We start from the raw sequence: 15,693 nt of genomic DNA, 5'->3' as shown, positions 1-15,693 counted from the left end.
GTTGTGGTCCCTCTTATGCAGGCCCATAGTAGTGCCCCTTATACAGTATCCCCAGTAGTGGTCCCCCTTATACAGCCCCCAATTAGTTCCCCTTACTCAGTACCCCCAGGAGTGGGCCCCCCAAATGCAGTGCCCCATGTAGTGTCCCCCCTTATGCAGTGCCCCCAGTAGCAGTCCCCACAATGCAGTGCGCCCAATAGCGGTATCCCCTTATGCAGTGCACTTTATATAGTGCCCCCAGCAGTAGTCCCCCCCATGCAGTTTTCCCAGTAGTGGTCCCCCTTATGCAGGCACCCAGTAGTGATCCCCCCTATCCAGTGCCCCCTGTAGTGGCCCTTCCTATTATTGCCCCCAGTAGTGGTCCCCCCAGTGCAGTGCCTCTAGTAATAGGCCCCTTTTATAATGCCCCCAGTGGTAGTTCCCCCCCCCCAAGTAGTAGTCCCCAGTAGAGTAGCCCCCCCCCTAATAGAGGTCCTCCCAATAATGGTGCCCCCAGTAGTAGCCACCCCTCCCCCGTAGTGCCACCACCCCCAGTAGAGGTCCCCCCAGTAGTAGCCACCCCCCTTCCCCGTTGTGCCCCCAGTAGTGCAGACAGGTTTAAAAAAAATATATATAAAAATATACTTTACCTGAATCCACGCTGCTGCTGCTCCGGTCCGCGACACCGCTGCCGCCCGCCAGTCCTCCCGGGCTGGTGCGCTCAGCATTATGGGAGAGACGTCATGACGTCTGTCCCATTACCCACTGCAGGAGCCGGACGGAAGCCTGGCTCTTGCAATGGGTGCTGCAGCAATCAATGAGAGTCTATCTGACTCTCATTGGCTGCTGCTTAAAACACGCATCGCCGCCAGCGCTGGCGGCGATGTGTGTGTTATGCACAGCCTGAGCCCGCCTCCTAGCGCTATTGGGCAAGCGCTCAGGGGGAGGGAACGGGCTCAGCTGTGCAGCACAGGACCGGCGCTGGGAGCCTAGCGCCGGTCCTGTGTAAATGTGTAGCGCTGACCGCACTCACTGCGGTTGGCGCTACACTGGTGGCTAACTAGGGCGGGCCGGACCGTGGCCGGCGGCGCCCTCCGCGCCGCCGGTCCCACGGCACCCAGGGCACGCACCCTGCCCAACCCACCCTAGTTATGCCACTGGGTGTAGATAGTTCCTCGGAATGGCCGCCATAATGAGATGCTGGAGCCATGTTAACTGCATACGGGATCACAGGCGCAGGATGTGACATACCCCCCAAAACGGTTGAGACACACCTGTATTTTTGTCTGACACTCCCCATTGCCACCCCCCAAACGCTCCCTACCTGTCAATCTCACTGCAATTAAAGACTCCCAGCATGTGCAAAGCAACTCAGACTCATGTGCGGTGGAAAAAAAAATCTCTATTTGCAAAAACATTAGCATAGTGTGCAACTCTGAATAAGGCTCCAGGACAGCACAGGCAGGTATTCTATTAGTAACGGATTATAACAACTTTCTTCCAGCAACATGACAGGCCTGCATGGGAGCAAGGGCGGTGTTGTGTAACTTTGCCTAGGGCGCCTAGAAACCTTGCACCGGCCCTGGTAGGGGTGAATTAAATGTACCCCAATGCATTTCGGCCATGAAGCCTTGCTCTGGGAGTGGCTGTGAAAGGTGCAGTATAGTAATGGTGTGGTTTAAGTTGCCATGTTGGACCCGACATTGGTCATGGTTGGTTGATGCACACACACATTTGGATGGATGGTAGTCATGTCCATCAGTGTGTGAGATGTCTGTGTTGATTCTCATCAATGATACAATGTGGTATAAGTGTATAATATGATACAATGCATTGTGGTAATAAACAAAACTATGGGCCTGATTCATTAAGTGCAAGCAGTTTTGGTAACTGAAGGTGGCCGGATGTGGTATATAATGACAGTATCATTAATGCAATAATAATTAATGTGTTAAAACATATGTTAACATATGACTGTTTGTAATATTAATGGCAATATCATGTGGCATATAATTACAGTATCGTTAATGCAATAATAATGTGTAAAAAAGTTACTTTAATATGTGTTTGCTTGCATTAATCTCATTGCAGGTGTGCGTTCTTCTGTATGGCTGCTGGTGATGTGATATTGAAGGTTTGTTGTGCACAGGACAGGTGAGCATATATCTGTTTGGAATGGTAAATCCTGTGTTATCTGGGGGATGAGGGTTGGGAATAGCTGAAACGCCTAAGCCATCACGTCAGGACCCTATTGCGGTAAGACTACAGGAGGACAGAGATGCAGGACGCCACTCTTTGCTTCTAACGATACTGAATTAGAACCTCTATATACCCCTGCCTATACCTTCTAATATCCTACCTATAAACCTCTAAGGATGACGCTATTTTGCGTACACATGTTCTTGGAAACGTCACCTGTAAAATAAGTCCCCCTATCATTTTTTTAAATAATTCTAGGGATATAGTATCTGCATACAGGTTCCTGCATTTAAATCTTGTTATTAATAGCTACTGCTCTAAATAATGCCTGGGCCACTGGGTTGGATAGTATTCCGAGTACTCGTCCTTAGCCTGGCATGGCTGCTGTTTATCCTTAGCAACCTTATGTCCTGTGAGTGAGAGATAAAGCACAACAGTTTAATATCATTTAAACATGACCTAAATACAACAATAAATCGTCCACATTTTACATTATAACAGATCCATTGGCCGGTTGAAAAGATTGTAAACAGTCATATAAGGCCTGGGAGAAGATACTGGGGTTGCCTATGAACCCATGGGAAACTCGTGTTCATGTGTGGTGTTTTTCACTTTGCAGTACTTATGTGTCCCACTTGGTGACAGTTAAAACATCTTTTTGAACGGGGTGGATGAAAGGATTGTTGTGGGAGTTGAGCAAGAGGAAAAGATGGTGGGTATGGGTAAGGATATGGAGGATAAGGGTATAGTGGGAGGTATGAAGTTTGTGGGTAGCATGAGACCTGTGGTTGTGTATGATATGTAGGGTAAGGATGTGTTTGCTGTGGTGTGGGATTGGTAAGGACGTGTAACTGTTCAGGTGCAAGTGTGTGTATAGGTGCAGGTGTGTCTACTGGCTGTGATGTTACCGTCATTCCTTCCAGAGCTTGGATACTGACAGCCATTAGTTTTTCGCTCTGGGTCTCTCTCTTCTTTCAGATGTTTTTATCATGTTCTATAGCAGATTCTATGAGTGTATCTATTGTGACTCCCCTCCAGTCAGGTTGTGAGGTCTGAACCCGAGTCTTTAAGTCGTCTTTCAGACCGTCCATGAGTACCGTGACTATCATTCCCCTGTGGTGAGTGCTATCTTTAATATCTTCTATCCCAGTGTACTGGGTGATAGCCTGCAGAGCCCGGTCGATCTTCTGCAGATTCACTCTCCTTTTGCTTAATGGTGAAAATTTTGTTCCAGTTAACTACTACTGGAAAATATATATACCCAATTGAGTTATGATGCGGGAAATATTATCTTGGTTTACTTGGTCTGTTAAGGGAACGTCACCATCCAATACACAATCCGTGATAAATTTTGTCACGTCGGTATTGCATGTGCATGGTAGACAGGCCCTTAACACCACACGTCAATCTTTATTAGTTGGCTCATGAGAACTACCCAAATTCCTCCAAAATCTTTGACATTTGGCTAGTTCCTTTTTGGGATCGGGGAAATCATTTATGATGGAATTTAGTTCTGCTCTTGTCCAAGGACAATGCATTACTACTTCCCTCGTGGGCACTACACCATTTGCATCTACGTTTCCATTCGGAACAGTTATCGTCCGAATGGGATGCAGACCGGTAGCGCTGCTACCTTTGACCTGGTCACCTGGCTGGGGGTTTAATCTGCTGCTGCTACGTATGGTATTAACAACTTCCTCTACGGGTGCAGAGTGTATTAGCACTTCCCTTGCTGTTACCGATGAAGATGGCGGCACCAATCGTGATTGTGGTGATGCAGCATCTATCATTTGTACAGCATGGGAAATGGCAGACATTACAATAGGCTCATCATCCACATCATAAACATTTTCCTTATGGTTGCTTAAGAGAGGTTACAAATTACTTGTTACATTTTTATGGGTATTTTTGGTAACTGTACTTGCACCTCCATCCACATAAGGTGGGGGAGGTGAGCGTGAACTGCTGGCAATACTCTCCACAACGCTACCTTGCAGCACGTTCACGCCATTTTGCGGCTCGCCCGTATTGCAATTCAGCGTGGCGGATGCATTCTCTGGCAATGCGCTCGCAACGCTAGTTTGCGTCGCTTGCACATTTTTGAGCCACGCATTCCCTTCATGCTGCCACAATTTTAAACATTCATAATATTTTCCCTTTTTCTCGCGGGAGCGCATCAAACATTGAGTAACAGCGGCCCCCCAAGCAGAATTACAGCAGCCCTGACCTTACTTATAAATTGCTAACCTTGTTGCATGCAGTAAGTACTGAAGCTGCATATGCAATTGCAATGGCTAATGTATGCACGTCCATGCAATGGCATTCAAATGAACAAGCACGCTTGCGTTACGCCGACCAACCCCCCATCACCACCATCCAAACTACGTGGTCTGTGTGATCGCAGTGGTGCCTTCAAGCACGCGCACTCCATACAAATGCACAGTACACAACAATCGACCAACTGCGTATGCTATTGCAATAGCGATCCTTAATGAATCAGAATCTGTGATAGTTAGTAACAGACAGGATGCATGACATATTGCTCCATGGCTATGTACATACTGTATATATCTATCTCTGCCTGGATGTGGGATTAACCCAAATGGGATTGGCAGCATTTACATATTGGGCAGGATAGTACAGACTGGATCCTTTTGTGAAGTGCAGCAGGTGAACTCATTTGTCAATTTATTGATTGATAAGCGCTTAGGAGGTTTATGGTATGGATTATGAATATGTCTGGTTGTCTGACTGCTATCAGGTGACTGGATGTGGTGATGGTCCTATGGGATTGGCACAGGGGTTAAAGTGGGCCGGAACAGGGCAGAACTGTAATATCCATTTGGAGACTAAACCAGTTCCGCCTCCTCCGGCCCACCTAACCCAGGATGTCAGCCCGGAGCCGCAGGGAGATTCTGGGCACCCGCTGGTAACTAGCGGGCCCTCGGCCCCTTACCCGCAGCGGCAGCCGGAGGCTGGAGTTCACTCTTGAGCTCCGGCTTCCGCAGTGTGCACTATGGGAGATATGTCATGATGTCTCTCCCATAGTACTGAGGTGTGGGCAGTCAGATGGACGGTAGTGGATGCAGGAGCGGGGCACTCCCACTGTGGGCACTACTACTACATTGGGCATTGCATAAGAGGCACTACTGCTGTGGGCATTATGTGTAAGGGACATTACTGCTGTGGACATTGTATAAGTGGCACTACTACTGTGTGCATTATGTGTATTAAGGGCACTATTACTGTGGGCATTGTGTTTGAGGGGCACTAATGTGGATATTGTGTAAAAGGGGCACTACTGTGTGTTATAACATGAATAAGGGACACTACTATGTCACAACAAGTAACTAAAATAATACGGTTTATTAAAGTATAAAAACATCAAAATGAACATACCCTATGTACAACACTTAAACCTAAGGTCCCCTTAATCAAGATGGCGGCTGCACGAGTATTCAAGTTCATTGTTTGACACTAAAGTTGATAAAGACGCCGCGTTGAAACGCGTCCTACTAGTGTCTGTTTTACCACCCTGTGTGTCCCACCTTACCTATTCAGCGTTATTCCCGGGATCCATCTTTCGCTGTTAGGTTTAAGTGTTGTACATAGGGTATGTTCATTTTGATGTTTTTATACTTTAATAAACCGTATTATTTTAGTTACTTGTTGTGACTTTTTGGGCCCTTTATTATATTTTTTTGGGCCCTGTGGATTTGATCCATGTGAAAAAACAGTGGATCTGTGTCTGTGAAAGAGGACCGATTAAAGAAACCGCTACGCACTTGTATCCTGCATTTTATATGTAAGCTTACATGTAAGCATTATTTGGTCTCATCACGTTGTTGGTGTATCTTTATGGACGTTTTGGATATTCTGTCAAGATTCATTGCTGTCCTGGGTTCGGACCTATATCACCTCCTCATCCATTTCTGACACCTGAGGTGTAATACATCTCTAATAACATTGATTGTCTGACAAAAGAAACATTTTGTTTTTCTTCTTTTTTTATCTACATATGGACTCATTGAGATACATTTGGAATCTGTGGAAAAGGTTCATTTTCCTGAACATCTCATTAGCGCGGATTTGTAAGGTCATTTTCTACGTTTCAAAGAGGTGGAATGTTTGGTCTTCTGCCCAGGCATGACCGTGATGGGCTTTTTCATCCCACGGACAACAACTGTCTCCCCCGGAGCCTGATTTAAACAAACCACATCACCATCAGAATCCTCCTCGCCAACTTCCTCCTCAGCGCCAGCTACACCAGTATCCTCATCCTGTTGTACTTCAACAGTGACATCTTCAATTTGCATATCAGCAAGTGGACTGTGGGTGCTCCTTTCAGCACTTGCAGGGGGCGTGCAAATGGTGGAAAGAGCCACCTCTTCCCGTCCAGTGCTGGGAAGGTCAGGCATCGCAACCACCACCACACTTGGACTCTCCTTGGGGATTTGTGATATCTTCTTAGAAAGCACAGTTCTTCGCTGTGCTTTTGCCAGCTTAACTCTTTTGATTTTTTTAGTGGGAGGAGGGCTTCCATCGTCATGTGAAGCTGAACCACTAGTCATGAACATACTAGGGATCGACCTTAGCCGTTCCTTGCCACTCCGTGTCGTAAATGGCATATTGGCAAGTTTACGTTTCTCTTCAGCTGATTTAAATGTCTTTTTCAAGGTCATTTTCCTGAACTTTGCCATTTGGGATTGTATGTGCCCTCTACTATGACATTGGGCATCGGCCTTGGCAGACGACGTTGATGGCATGTTATCGTCTATGTCATGACTAGTGGCAGCAGCTTCAGCACTAGGAGGAAGTGGTTCTTGATCTTTCTCTATTTTATTTTTATCGGAGAAAGTTTGGTCCTCCATTTATGTTATATCGATTTGATATATACGTGCGGCTAAACACAGAAAAGATTTTTTTTTTGGTTTGGACTGGAGTGTACTTTGGGGGTTACAGCACCCTTTAACGGTCAAGCCAGCCGGCCCTTTACTTATGACACAGGCGCACGCTTGGCACTACTTTGTTGATGCACGTGCGGCTACTGCGCACACAATTCACAAACACAGAAAATAATTTTTTTTTTGGTTTGGACTGGAGTGTACTTTGGGGGTTACAGCACCCTTTAACGGTCAAGCCAGCCGGCCCTTTACTTATGACACAGGCGCACGCTTGGCACTACTTTGTTGATGCACGTGCGGCTACTGCGCACACAATTCACAAACACAGAAAATAATTTTTTTTTTGGTTTGGACTGGAGTGTACTTTCGGGGGTTACAGCACCCTTAAAGGTCAAGCCAGCCGGCCCTTTACTTATGACACAGGTGCACGCTTGGCACTACTTTGTTGATGCACGTGCGGCTACTGCGCACACAATTCACAAACACAGAAAATAATTTTTTTTGGGGTTTGGACTGGAGTGTACTTTCGGGGTTACAGCACCCTTTAACGGTCAAGCTTGCCGGCCCTTTACTTATGACACAGGCGCACGCTTGGCACTACTTTGTTGATGCACGTGCGGCTACTGCGCACACAATTCACAAACACAGAAAATAATTTTTTTTTTGGTTTGGACTGGAGTGTACTTTCGGGGGTTACAGCACCCTTAACGGTCAAGCCAGCCGGCCCTTTACTTATGACACAGGCGCACGCTTGGCACTACTTTGTTGATGCACGTGCGGCTACTGCGCACACAATTCACAAACACAGAAAATAATTTTTTTTTTGGTTTGGACTGGAGTGTACTTTGGGGGTTACAGCACCCTTTAACGGTCAAGCCAGCCGGCCCTTTACTTATGACACAGGCGCACGTTTGGCACTACTTTGTTGATGCACGTGCGGCTACTGCGCACACAATTCACAAACACAGAAAATAATTTTTTTTTTGGTTTGGACTGGAGTGTACTTTCGGGGGTTACAGCACCCTTAACGGTCAAGCCAGCCGGCCCTTTACTTATGACACAGGCGCACGCTTGGCACTACTTTGTTGATGCACGTGCGGCTACTGCGCACACAATTCACAAACACAGAAAATAATTTTTTTTTTGGTTTGGACTGGAGTGTACTTTCGGGGGTTACAGCACCCTTAACGGTCAAGCCAGCCGGCCCTTTACTTATGACACAGGCGCACGCTTGGCACTACTTTGTTGATGCACGTGCGGCTACTGCGCACACAATTCACAAACACAGAAAATATATTATTTTTTTAGCACTTGGGGGGAGCACCCCTGATGGACAGAGCACCCCCTGGACAACACTACAGCACTCCTTTAGGACTGGGACACTGCACAGGACTTTGGAGTGGACACAGCCCCTATGGAGAACTGACTGCACAACACAGTCCAGCCAGCCCCTATGGACTTTGAAGTAGTGGACACAGCCCCTATTAACAACAGCAGCACAGCACAGCACAGCCAGCCCCTATGGACTTTGAAGTAGTGGACAACAGCAGCACTACACTACACTACACTACACAGCCCTAACTCCCACCCTCCCTCTTCACTGTCCACAGCCGAGTGAGAAAATGGCGCCGACACGGGTACCTTATATAGGATCCAAAACCCGCGAGACTCGGAAGGCGGGATGATGACGTTTTGCCTCGATTTCAGATCCGAGTCAGGCGGGAAAAGTCGAGCCTGACTCGGATCGGACTCGGATCGGGGGGGCTCGGGGGGGTTCGGATTTCAGAAATCCGAACCCGCTCACCCCTAGTTATATATAACAGGGTATTGTGCTCAAACCCTTCGGTTGGTTGGGTGTGAGACAAAAATAATACTGGAAGAAAATCAGTATATCAATCTTTTACTGAAAACAGAGGTACTCGACAAGACAAATGCTGCAGTGTGTACATACATGCATACAACATACATGCAGCATTCGCAATGGCCTACTCTCTCCCTATATAAAATATGTATTTTGTTACCATATAATGTGTGTGTGTGGGTGTATATTCTGCCGTAGATGCTCCCAGATGGTATTACTATACCCCTCACCCCACATAGTGAGCCTGATTCTGAGGTGGGTGCAGCTATGGTTACCGACAGGGGACGCATATTGGAATTGCACGGAGATCTATGCAATTTCAATAGGTGTTCCTGGACAGGGACTTAAATGGCGATGGGCGTGTTGGTGTCGAACGCAGTTCCACTGGCACCGCCGCAGACATTCTGAGCAACCATAAGGTTGCTCTAATGTCTGATGGTGCAGTTGATGTTCGATTGATGGTGCGTCTTCATGTGCGCATCGGCGTTTTGTGGCCGGTGGGTGTCTCAATAAGATGCCTACTGACCGCGGCATTAGCATCAAGATGCTGTAGTGGCTGCTACTGTAGATCCATCCACCTCTGAATCAGGCCAAGTATTGCTACACCCCCACCCCATCACCCAGATGGCAATAATATACCATAAATAATATTACTGCACCCCCACTACCCAGAAGGCAGTAATATCCCCCCATAATATTACTGCACCACCACCCAGATGCCAGTAATATACCCCCCATAATATATCTGCACTCCCGCCCCACCACCCAGATGGTAGTAATATACTCCCCATAATATTAATACACCCCCCATCCCCTTAACAGTACCCCCACAGATAACATTAATGCACCCCACCCCAAGACTGTATTAACATACATGATACAACTTCTCATCCACTGTACTTACCTCAGCAAGAAGATCATGTGTCCTTGTCTCAGCAGACTGTCACTGCAGAGCTCAGAGGAGGAGAGAGACAGGCTGCCCTACACAGACAGGAGACTCGAGGGAGAGAAGAGGACTGGGTGGTGGGTGGAGACGAAGGCTAAACACAGGGTAGAGTGGGGGAAAAGGGCGGGGCTTACCGGAGGCAAAGGGGCGGAGTCTCAGCCATGAGGCCTCAGAGGAGAAAGAGGCTTGCTTACTTCAGCGCACTCACAGCCCTGCAGTGCACATTGCATAGTTTACTGTATACAGGGGATAGAGTACTGCTCAACACAGAGCAGCAGCAGTGCTGGACCCGACCACAAAGTTTTCTACAGGTCCAGGAGGCCCCTTCTGAGAGGGGGGCCCGGGGCTACTTGCCCCCTTTGCCCCCCCCCATAATCCGGCTCTGTTGGTGGTGAAGTGTAGAAGCTGGATTATTGGCTGAGACAAGATCAGTTTAAAATTGAATCGCAGCGACACCATCTTGCGACTGGCCGCAAGACGCCATTTTGCGAATGGCCGCCTAAGCGCCATTTTTGATGAACTCACACTTTAGTACATGTGGCGATACTACTATTAGCATCATGCGATTGCATCTGTGACCATCGCCATAACTTACGGCGATTCACCAAAAGCCCATTTCATGACTTTACATAGTTTGGGTGCTCTGGATAAAGTGTATATTATTTATAATTCCCCATAAGGATATATTTCAGAAATGGCTTTACAGTATGTCAAAATTGGATTGCATTAGCAACAACAGAGCAAATGGCCACGTGACAACTAGCCTGTGTAGACAAGCTTCCTGGATATAAAGTGTGCTCTCACTCCAGGTGGTCCTGCTCGAATACACACCTTACTTTAGAAGGCTTCCTGCAATAAAATACCTTCAAAGCCAAGAGTGTTATCTTAGGTTTGGGTCTTGTAGCTGTGCTAATTTGCATTTACACAAGAGCCTGGGAGAACAAAGGACTTTACTTTTGAGCCTGGGAAGGGTGGCCGCTGCTGAGAGAGGGGGGTGTGTGGAACTATAAGGCTCAGCATTCCACACTGCTAGGTGTTCACTTAGTTTAAGTGAGATTTAAGTGCACCATTTCTCATACACACATTAATACGCACAATTGCGCTGGTAACTAATCGCATATTAGCGAATGCATAAGATCCTGTATGAAAACGCTGTTTGTTAGCTTCATGCGCACGCATCTGCCCCAAGTTAACTAGCGTCTTTACATCACACCCCGCATACTTACACATTACATATTCACATAAGAGGTTTAATAAGCTTTAAGGTATAAGATTTAAGTTTGTTCAGTTAGTATAAATGCTGTGAAATAAAGATTATTTGGTAATTAAGGTTTTATACATGATAAGTAAGCAGTTTTTGGTATTGTGCTGATGCGTACTCTTTCAACAGAATTCCGGTATTATCGGTGTGGAGATCGCATCATGCATTCCCAACTTATGGACCGCAGAGACTTCAAGCAACAAAATGTATATTATATGAACAACTGTTAGGATGTTGCATGGGGCGGGAAACCAGAGACCCTCAGTTGTTGGAGGCTGGGTTGTGTCTATTTGAATCAGCCTGTTAAATGCTCTGTAACAGATGCATCCCCCTTGAGGACCAATGGTATCAGCAACAAACTTCTCTATTGTGTTGTCTATTTCTGGGGGGTATAAATATGTGTGCTCCAACACTGGGTCTTAGTCTTCTTGCTGAATGCTGACTGACTAGGGGTTTCTTGCTGATGCCTAACATCTGGACCAGAGAGCGCTGCGTATGTATAATTGTACTTGGGTCTGTATAATCTCTTTGCGCTTAGATTATATGAGGATCATAGCGTGTAACTGCTGTACTTTACTTGAATAATACTTTGTGCTTTGGAACCACAGATTCTAGGTCTGAAGTCTTTATTTACTGTATGACTGCGTACGCAAAATAGCGTCATCCTTAGAGGTTTATAGGTAGGATATTAGAAGGTATAGGCAGGGGTATATAGAGGTTCTAATTCAGTATCGTTAGTTGGGGGCTCATAGTGAAGTCACTTACATACTCACACGGCACATACTGTTATCGATATCTCAGCAAAGGGTGGAGTGGCCACATGCAGGGTTTACCTGCAACCGCTTTGTGCTGAAAGATCGCTATCCGTTTTCGTGTGAGCCATGGAAGCTGACTTGAATCCAGGGACAAGAGAGGAAAAAGTTTGTTTTCCTTTGTTGATAGAACCTAACGCTTAAAGGGGTGCCGCAGTATTGAACACACGGCTGATTCGCAGTTTTGCGCACAGTAAAGATGCACTTTTGCATACGCAGCTAAAAAGTTGTCATACGGTTGTGTGATAGTTGCATTATTGTGTATGCGACTGGTCGCACCATAGCGTGTACGTACTTCCGGTTGTGCTTCCACGGTGTTTAAACAAAGCCGCTGAGGTTTACATTTTTCAATTGTTATCAATATCTGGGTTAACGTGTATTTTTCTGCGCAGGAAAAAGTGTGTAACAGTGAGTATTTGTTGGTAGGGGTAACTTGTTCCCTACAGTTAGAGGTACCATATGACCTTTAAGGGCTAAGTGCTAGTCGCTCGGTAAGCAGCTTACCGTTCTATACACAGTAGCAGGTGTACATGTTGTCTTAGTTGCAGAGAAGGTGTGGAAGTTGCCTATTTAAATCTTATCCAGGTGTGGAAGTTGCCTTTCTAAATCTTATCCGGGTGTGGAAGTTGCCTTTTTCAAATCTTATCCAGGTGTGTGGGCGCATCCTGTTAATATCGTCCACAGGTAAGTGAAAGTATCTTGATTGTCTTTCACCAGTTTAAATCTTTATTGAAAAGTGTAGGATTTGTCTCAAAATGGGAGCCGCGCAAACAATAGAGATGTTAGACAATGATGTGCTGCTAATGGAGGCGCTGATCGGATCGGCTCGTCGTATTATGCATACTAAGTACGGTACTTATGCAATAAGGTATTGTGATGTATGGTTTAAAATGACTAAGAGTGTTAGACCGTTTCCCAGAATTGGTAGTTTTGATAAGGATGTATTAGATAATGTCCGGGATCACATCAGTTTGATGCGCTCCCGAGAGAAAAAGGGAAAATATTATGAATGTTTAAAATTGTGGCAGCATGAAGGGAATGCGTGGCTCAAAAATGTGCAAGCGACGCAAACTAGCGTTGCGAGCGCATTGCCAGAGAATTAGGGGTGAGCGGGTTCGGATTTCTGAAATCCGAACCCCCCCGAGCCCCCCCGATCCGAGTCCGATCCGAGTCAGGCTCGACTTTTCCCGCCTGACTCGGATCTGAAATCGAGGCAAAACGTCATCATCCCGCCTTCCGAGTCTCGCGGGTTTTGGATCCTATATAAGGTACCCGCGTCGGCGCCATTTTCTCACTCGGCTGTGGACAGTGAAGAGGGAGGGTGGGAGTTAGGGCTGTGTAGTGTAGTGTAGTGCTGCTGTTGTCCACTACTTCAAAGTCCATAGGGGCTGGCTGTGTTGTGCTGTGCTGCTGTTGTTAATAGGGGCTGTGTCCACTACTTCAAAGTCCATAGGGGCTGGCTGGACTGTGTTGTGCAGTCAGTTCTCCATAGGGGCTGTGTCCACTCCAAAGTCCTGTGCAGTGTCCCAGTCCTAAAGGAGTGCTGTAGTGTTGTCCAGGGGGTGCTCTGTCCATCAGGGGTGCTCCCCCCAAGTGCTAAAAAAATAATATATTTTCTGTGTTTGTGAATTGTGTGCGCAGTAGCCGCACGTGCATCAACAAAGTAGTGCCAAGGGTGCGCCTGTGTCATAAGTAAAGGGCCGGCTGGCTTGACCGTTAAGGGTGCTGTAACCCCCGAAAGTACACTCCAGTCCAAACCAAAAAAAAAATTATTTTCTGTGTTTGTGAATTGTGTGCGCAGTAGCCGCACGTGCATCAACAAAGTAGTGCCAAGCGTGCGCCTGTGTCATAAGTAAAGGGCCGGCTGGCTTGACCGTTAAGGGTGCTGTAACCCCCGAAAGTACACTCCAGTCCAAACCTAAAAAAAAATTATTTTCTGTGTTTGTGAATTGTGTGCGCAGTAGCCGCACGTGCATCAACAAAGTAGTGCCAAGCGTGCGCCTGTGTCATAAGTAAAGGGCCGGCTGGCTTGACCGTTAAAGGGTGCTGTAACCCCCAAAGTACACTCCAGTCCAAACCAAAAAAAAAATTATTTTCTGTGTTTGTGAATTGTGTGCGCAGTAGCCGCACGTGCATCAACAAAGTAGTGCCAAACGTGCGCCTGTGTCATAAGTAAAGGGCCGGCTGGCTTGACCGTTAAGGGTGCTGTAACCCCCGAAAGTACACTCCAGTCCAAACCTAAAAAAAAATTATTTTCTGTGTTTGTGAATTGTGTGCGCAGTAGCCGCACGTGCATCAACAAAGTAGTGCCAAGCGTGCGCCTGTGTCATAAGTAAAGGGCCGGCTGGCTTGACCGTTAAGGGTGCTGTAACCCCCGAAAGTACACTCCAGTCCAAACCAAAAAAAAAATTATTTTCTGTGTTTGTGAATTGTGTGCGCAGTAGCCGCACGTGCATCAACAAAGTAGTGCCAAGCGTGCGCCTGTGTCATAAGTAAAGGGCCGGCTGGCTTGACCGTTAAAGGGTGCTGTAACCCCCAAAGTACACTCCAGTCCAAACCAAAAAAAAAATTATTTTCTGTGTTTGTGAATTGTGTGCGCAGTAGCCGCACGTGCATCAACAAAGTAGTGCCAAACGTGCGCCTGTGTCATAAGTAAAGGGCCGGCTGGCTTGACCGTTAAGGGTGCTGTAACCCCCGAAAGTACACTCCAGTCCAAACCAAAAAAAAAATTATTTTCTGTGTTTGTGAATTGTGTGCGCAGTAGCCGCACGTGCATCAACAAAGTAGTGCCAAGCGTGCGCCTGTGTCATAAGTAAAGGGCCGGCTGGCTTGACCGTTAAGGGTGCTGTAACCCCCGAAAGTACACTCCAGTCCAAACCAAAAAAAAAATTATTTTCTGTGTTTGTGAATTGTGTGCGCAGTAGCCGCACGTGCATCAACAAAGTAGTGCCAAGCGTGCGCCTGTGTCATAAGTAAAGGGCCGGCTGGCTTGACCGTTAAGGGTGCTGTAACCCCCGAAAGTACACTCCAGTCCAAACCTAAAAAAAAATTATTTTCTGTGTTTGTGAATTGTGTGCGCAGTAGCCGCACGTGCATCAACAAAGTAGTGCCAAGCGTGCGCCTGTGTCATAAGTAAAGGGCCGGCTGGCTTGACCGTTAAAGGGTGCTGTAACCCCCAAAGTACACTCCAGTCCAAACCAAAAAAAATAATTATTTTCTGTGTTTGTGAATTGTGTGCGCAGTAGCCGCACGTGCATCAACAAAGTAGTGCCAAACGTGCGCCTGTGTCATAAGTAAAGGGCCGGCTGGCTTGACCGTTAAGGGTGCTGTAACCCCCGAAAGTACACTCCAGTCCAAACCTAAAAAAAAATTATTTTCTGTGTTTGTGAATTGTGTGCGCAGTAGCCGCACGTGCATCAACAAAGTAGTGCCAAGCGTGCGCCTGTGTCATAAGTAAAGGGCCGGCTGGCTTGACCGTTAAGGGTGCTGTAACCCCCGAAAGTACACTCCAGTCCAAACCAAAAAAAAAATTATTTTCTGTGTTTGTGAATTGTGTGCACTGTGGCTGCACGTGCATCAACAAAGGAGCAGCGCCAAGCGTGCGCCTGTGTCCCATAAGTAAAGAGCCGGCTGGCTCATTTCTTAAAGGGTGGTGTAACCCACAAAGTGCACTACTCTCCAGCAAAAATAAAATAATATTTTCTGTGTTTGTGTGCGCTTTAGCCGCACGT

The sequence above is a fragment of the Taudactylus pleione genome, unplaced genomic scaffold (assembly GCF_031769625.1).
Source record: "Taudactylus pleione unplaced genomic scaffold, aTauple2 ptg001314l, whole genome shotgun sequence".
NCBI lineage: Eukaryota > Metazoa > Chordata > Amphibia > Anura > Myobatrachidae > Taudactylus > Taudactylus pleione.
The sequence above is the reverse complement of the archived record's forward strand: the minus strand, read 5'-3'. Positions refer to the sequence as shown.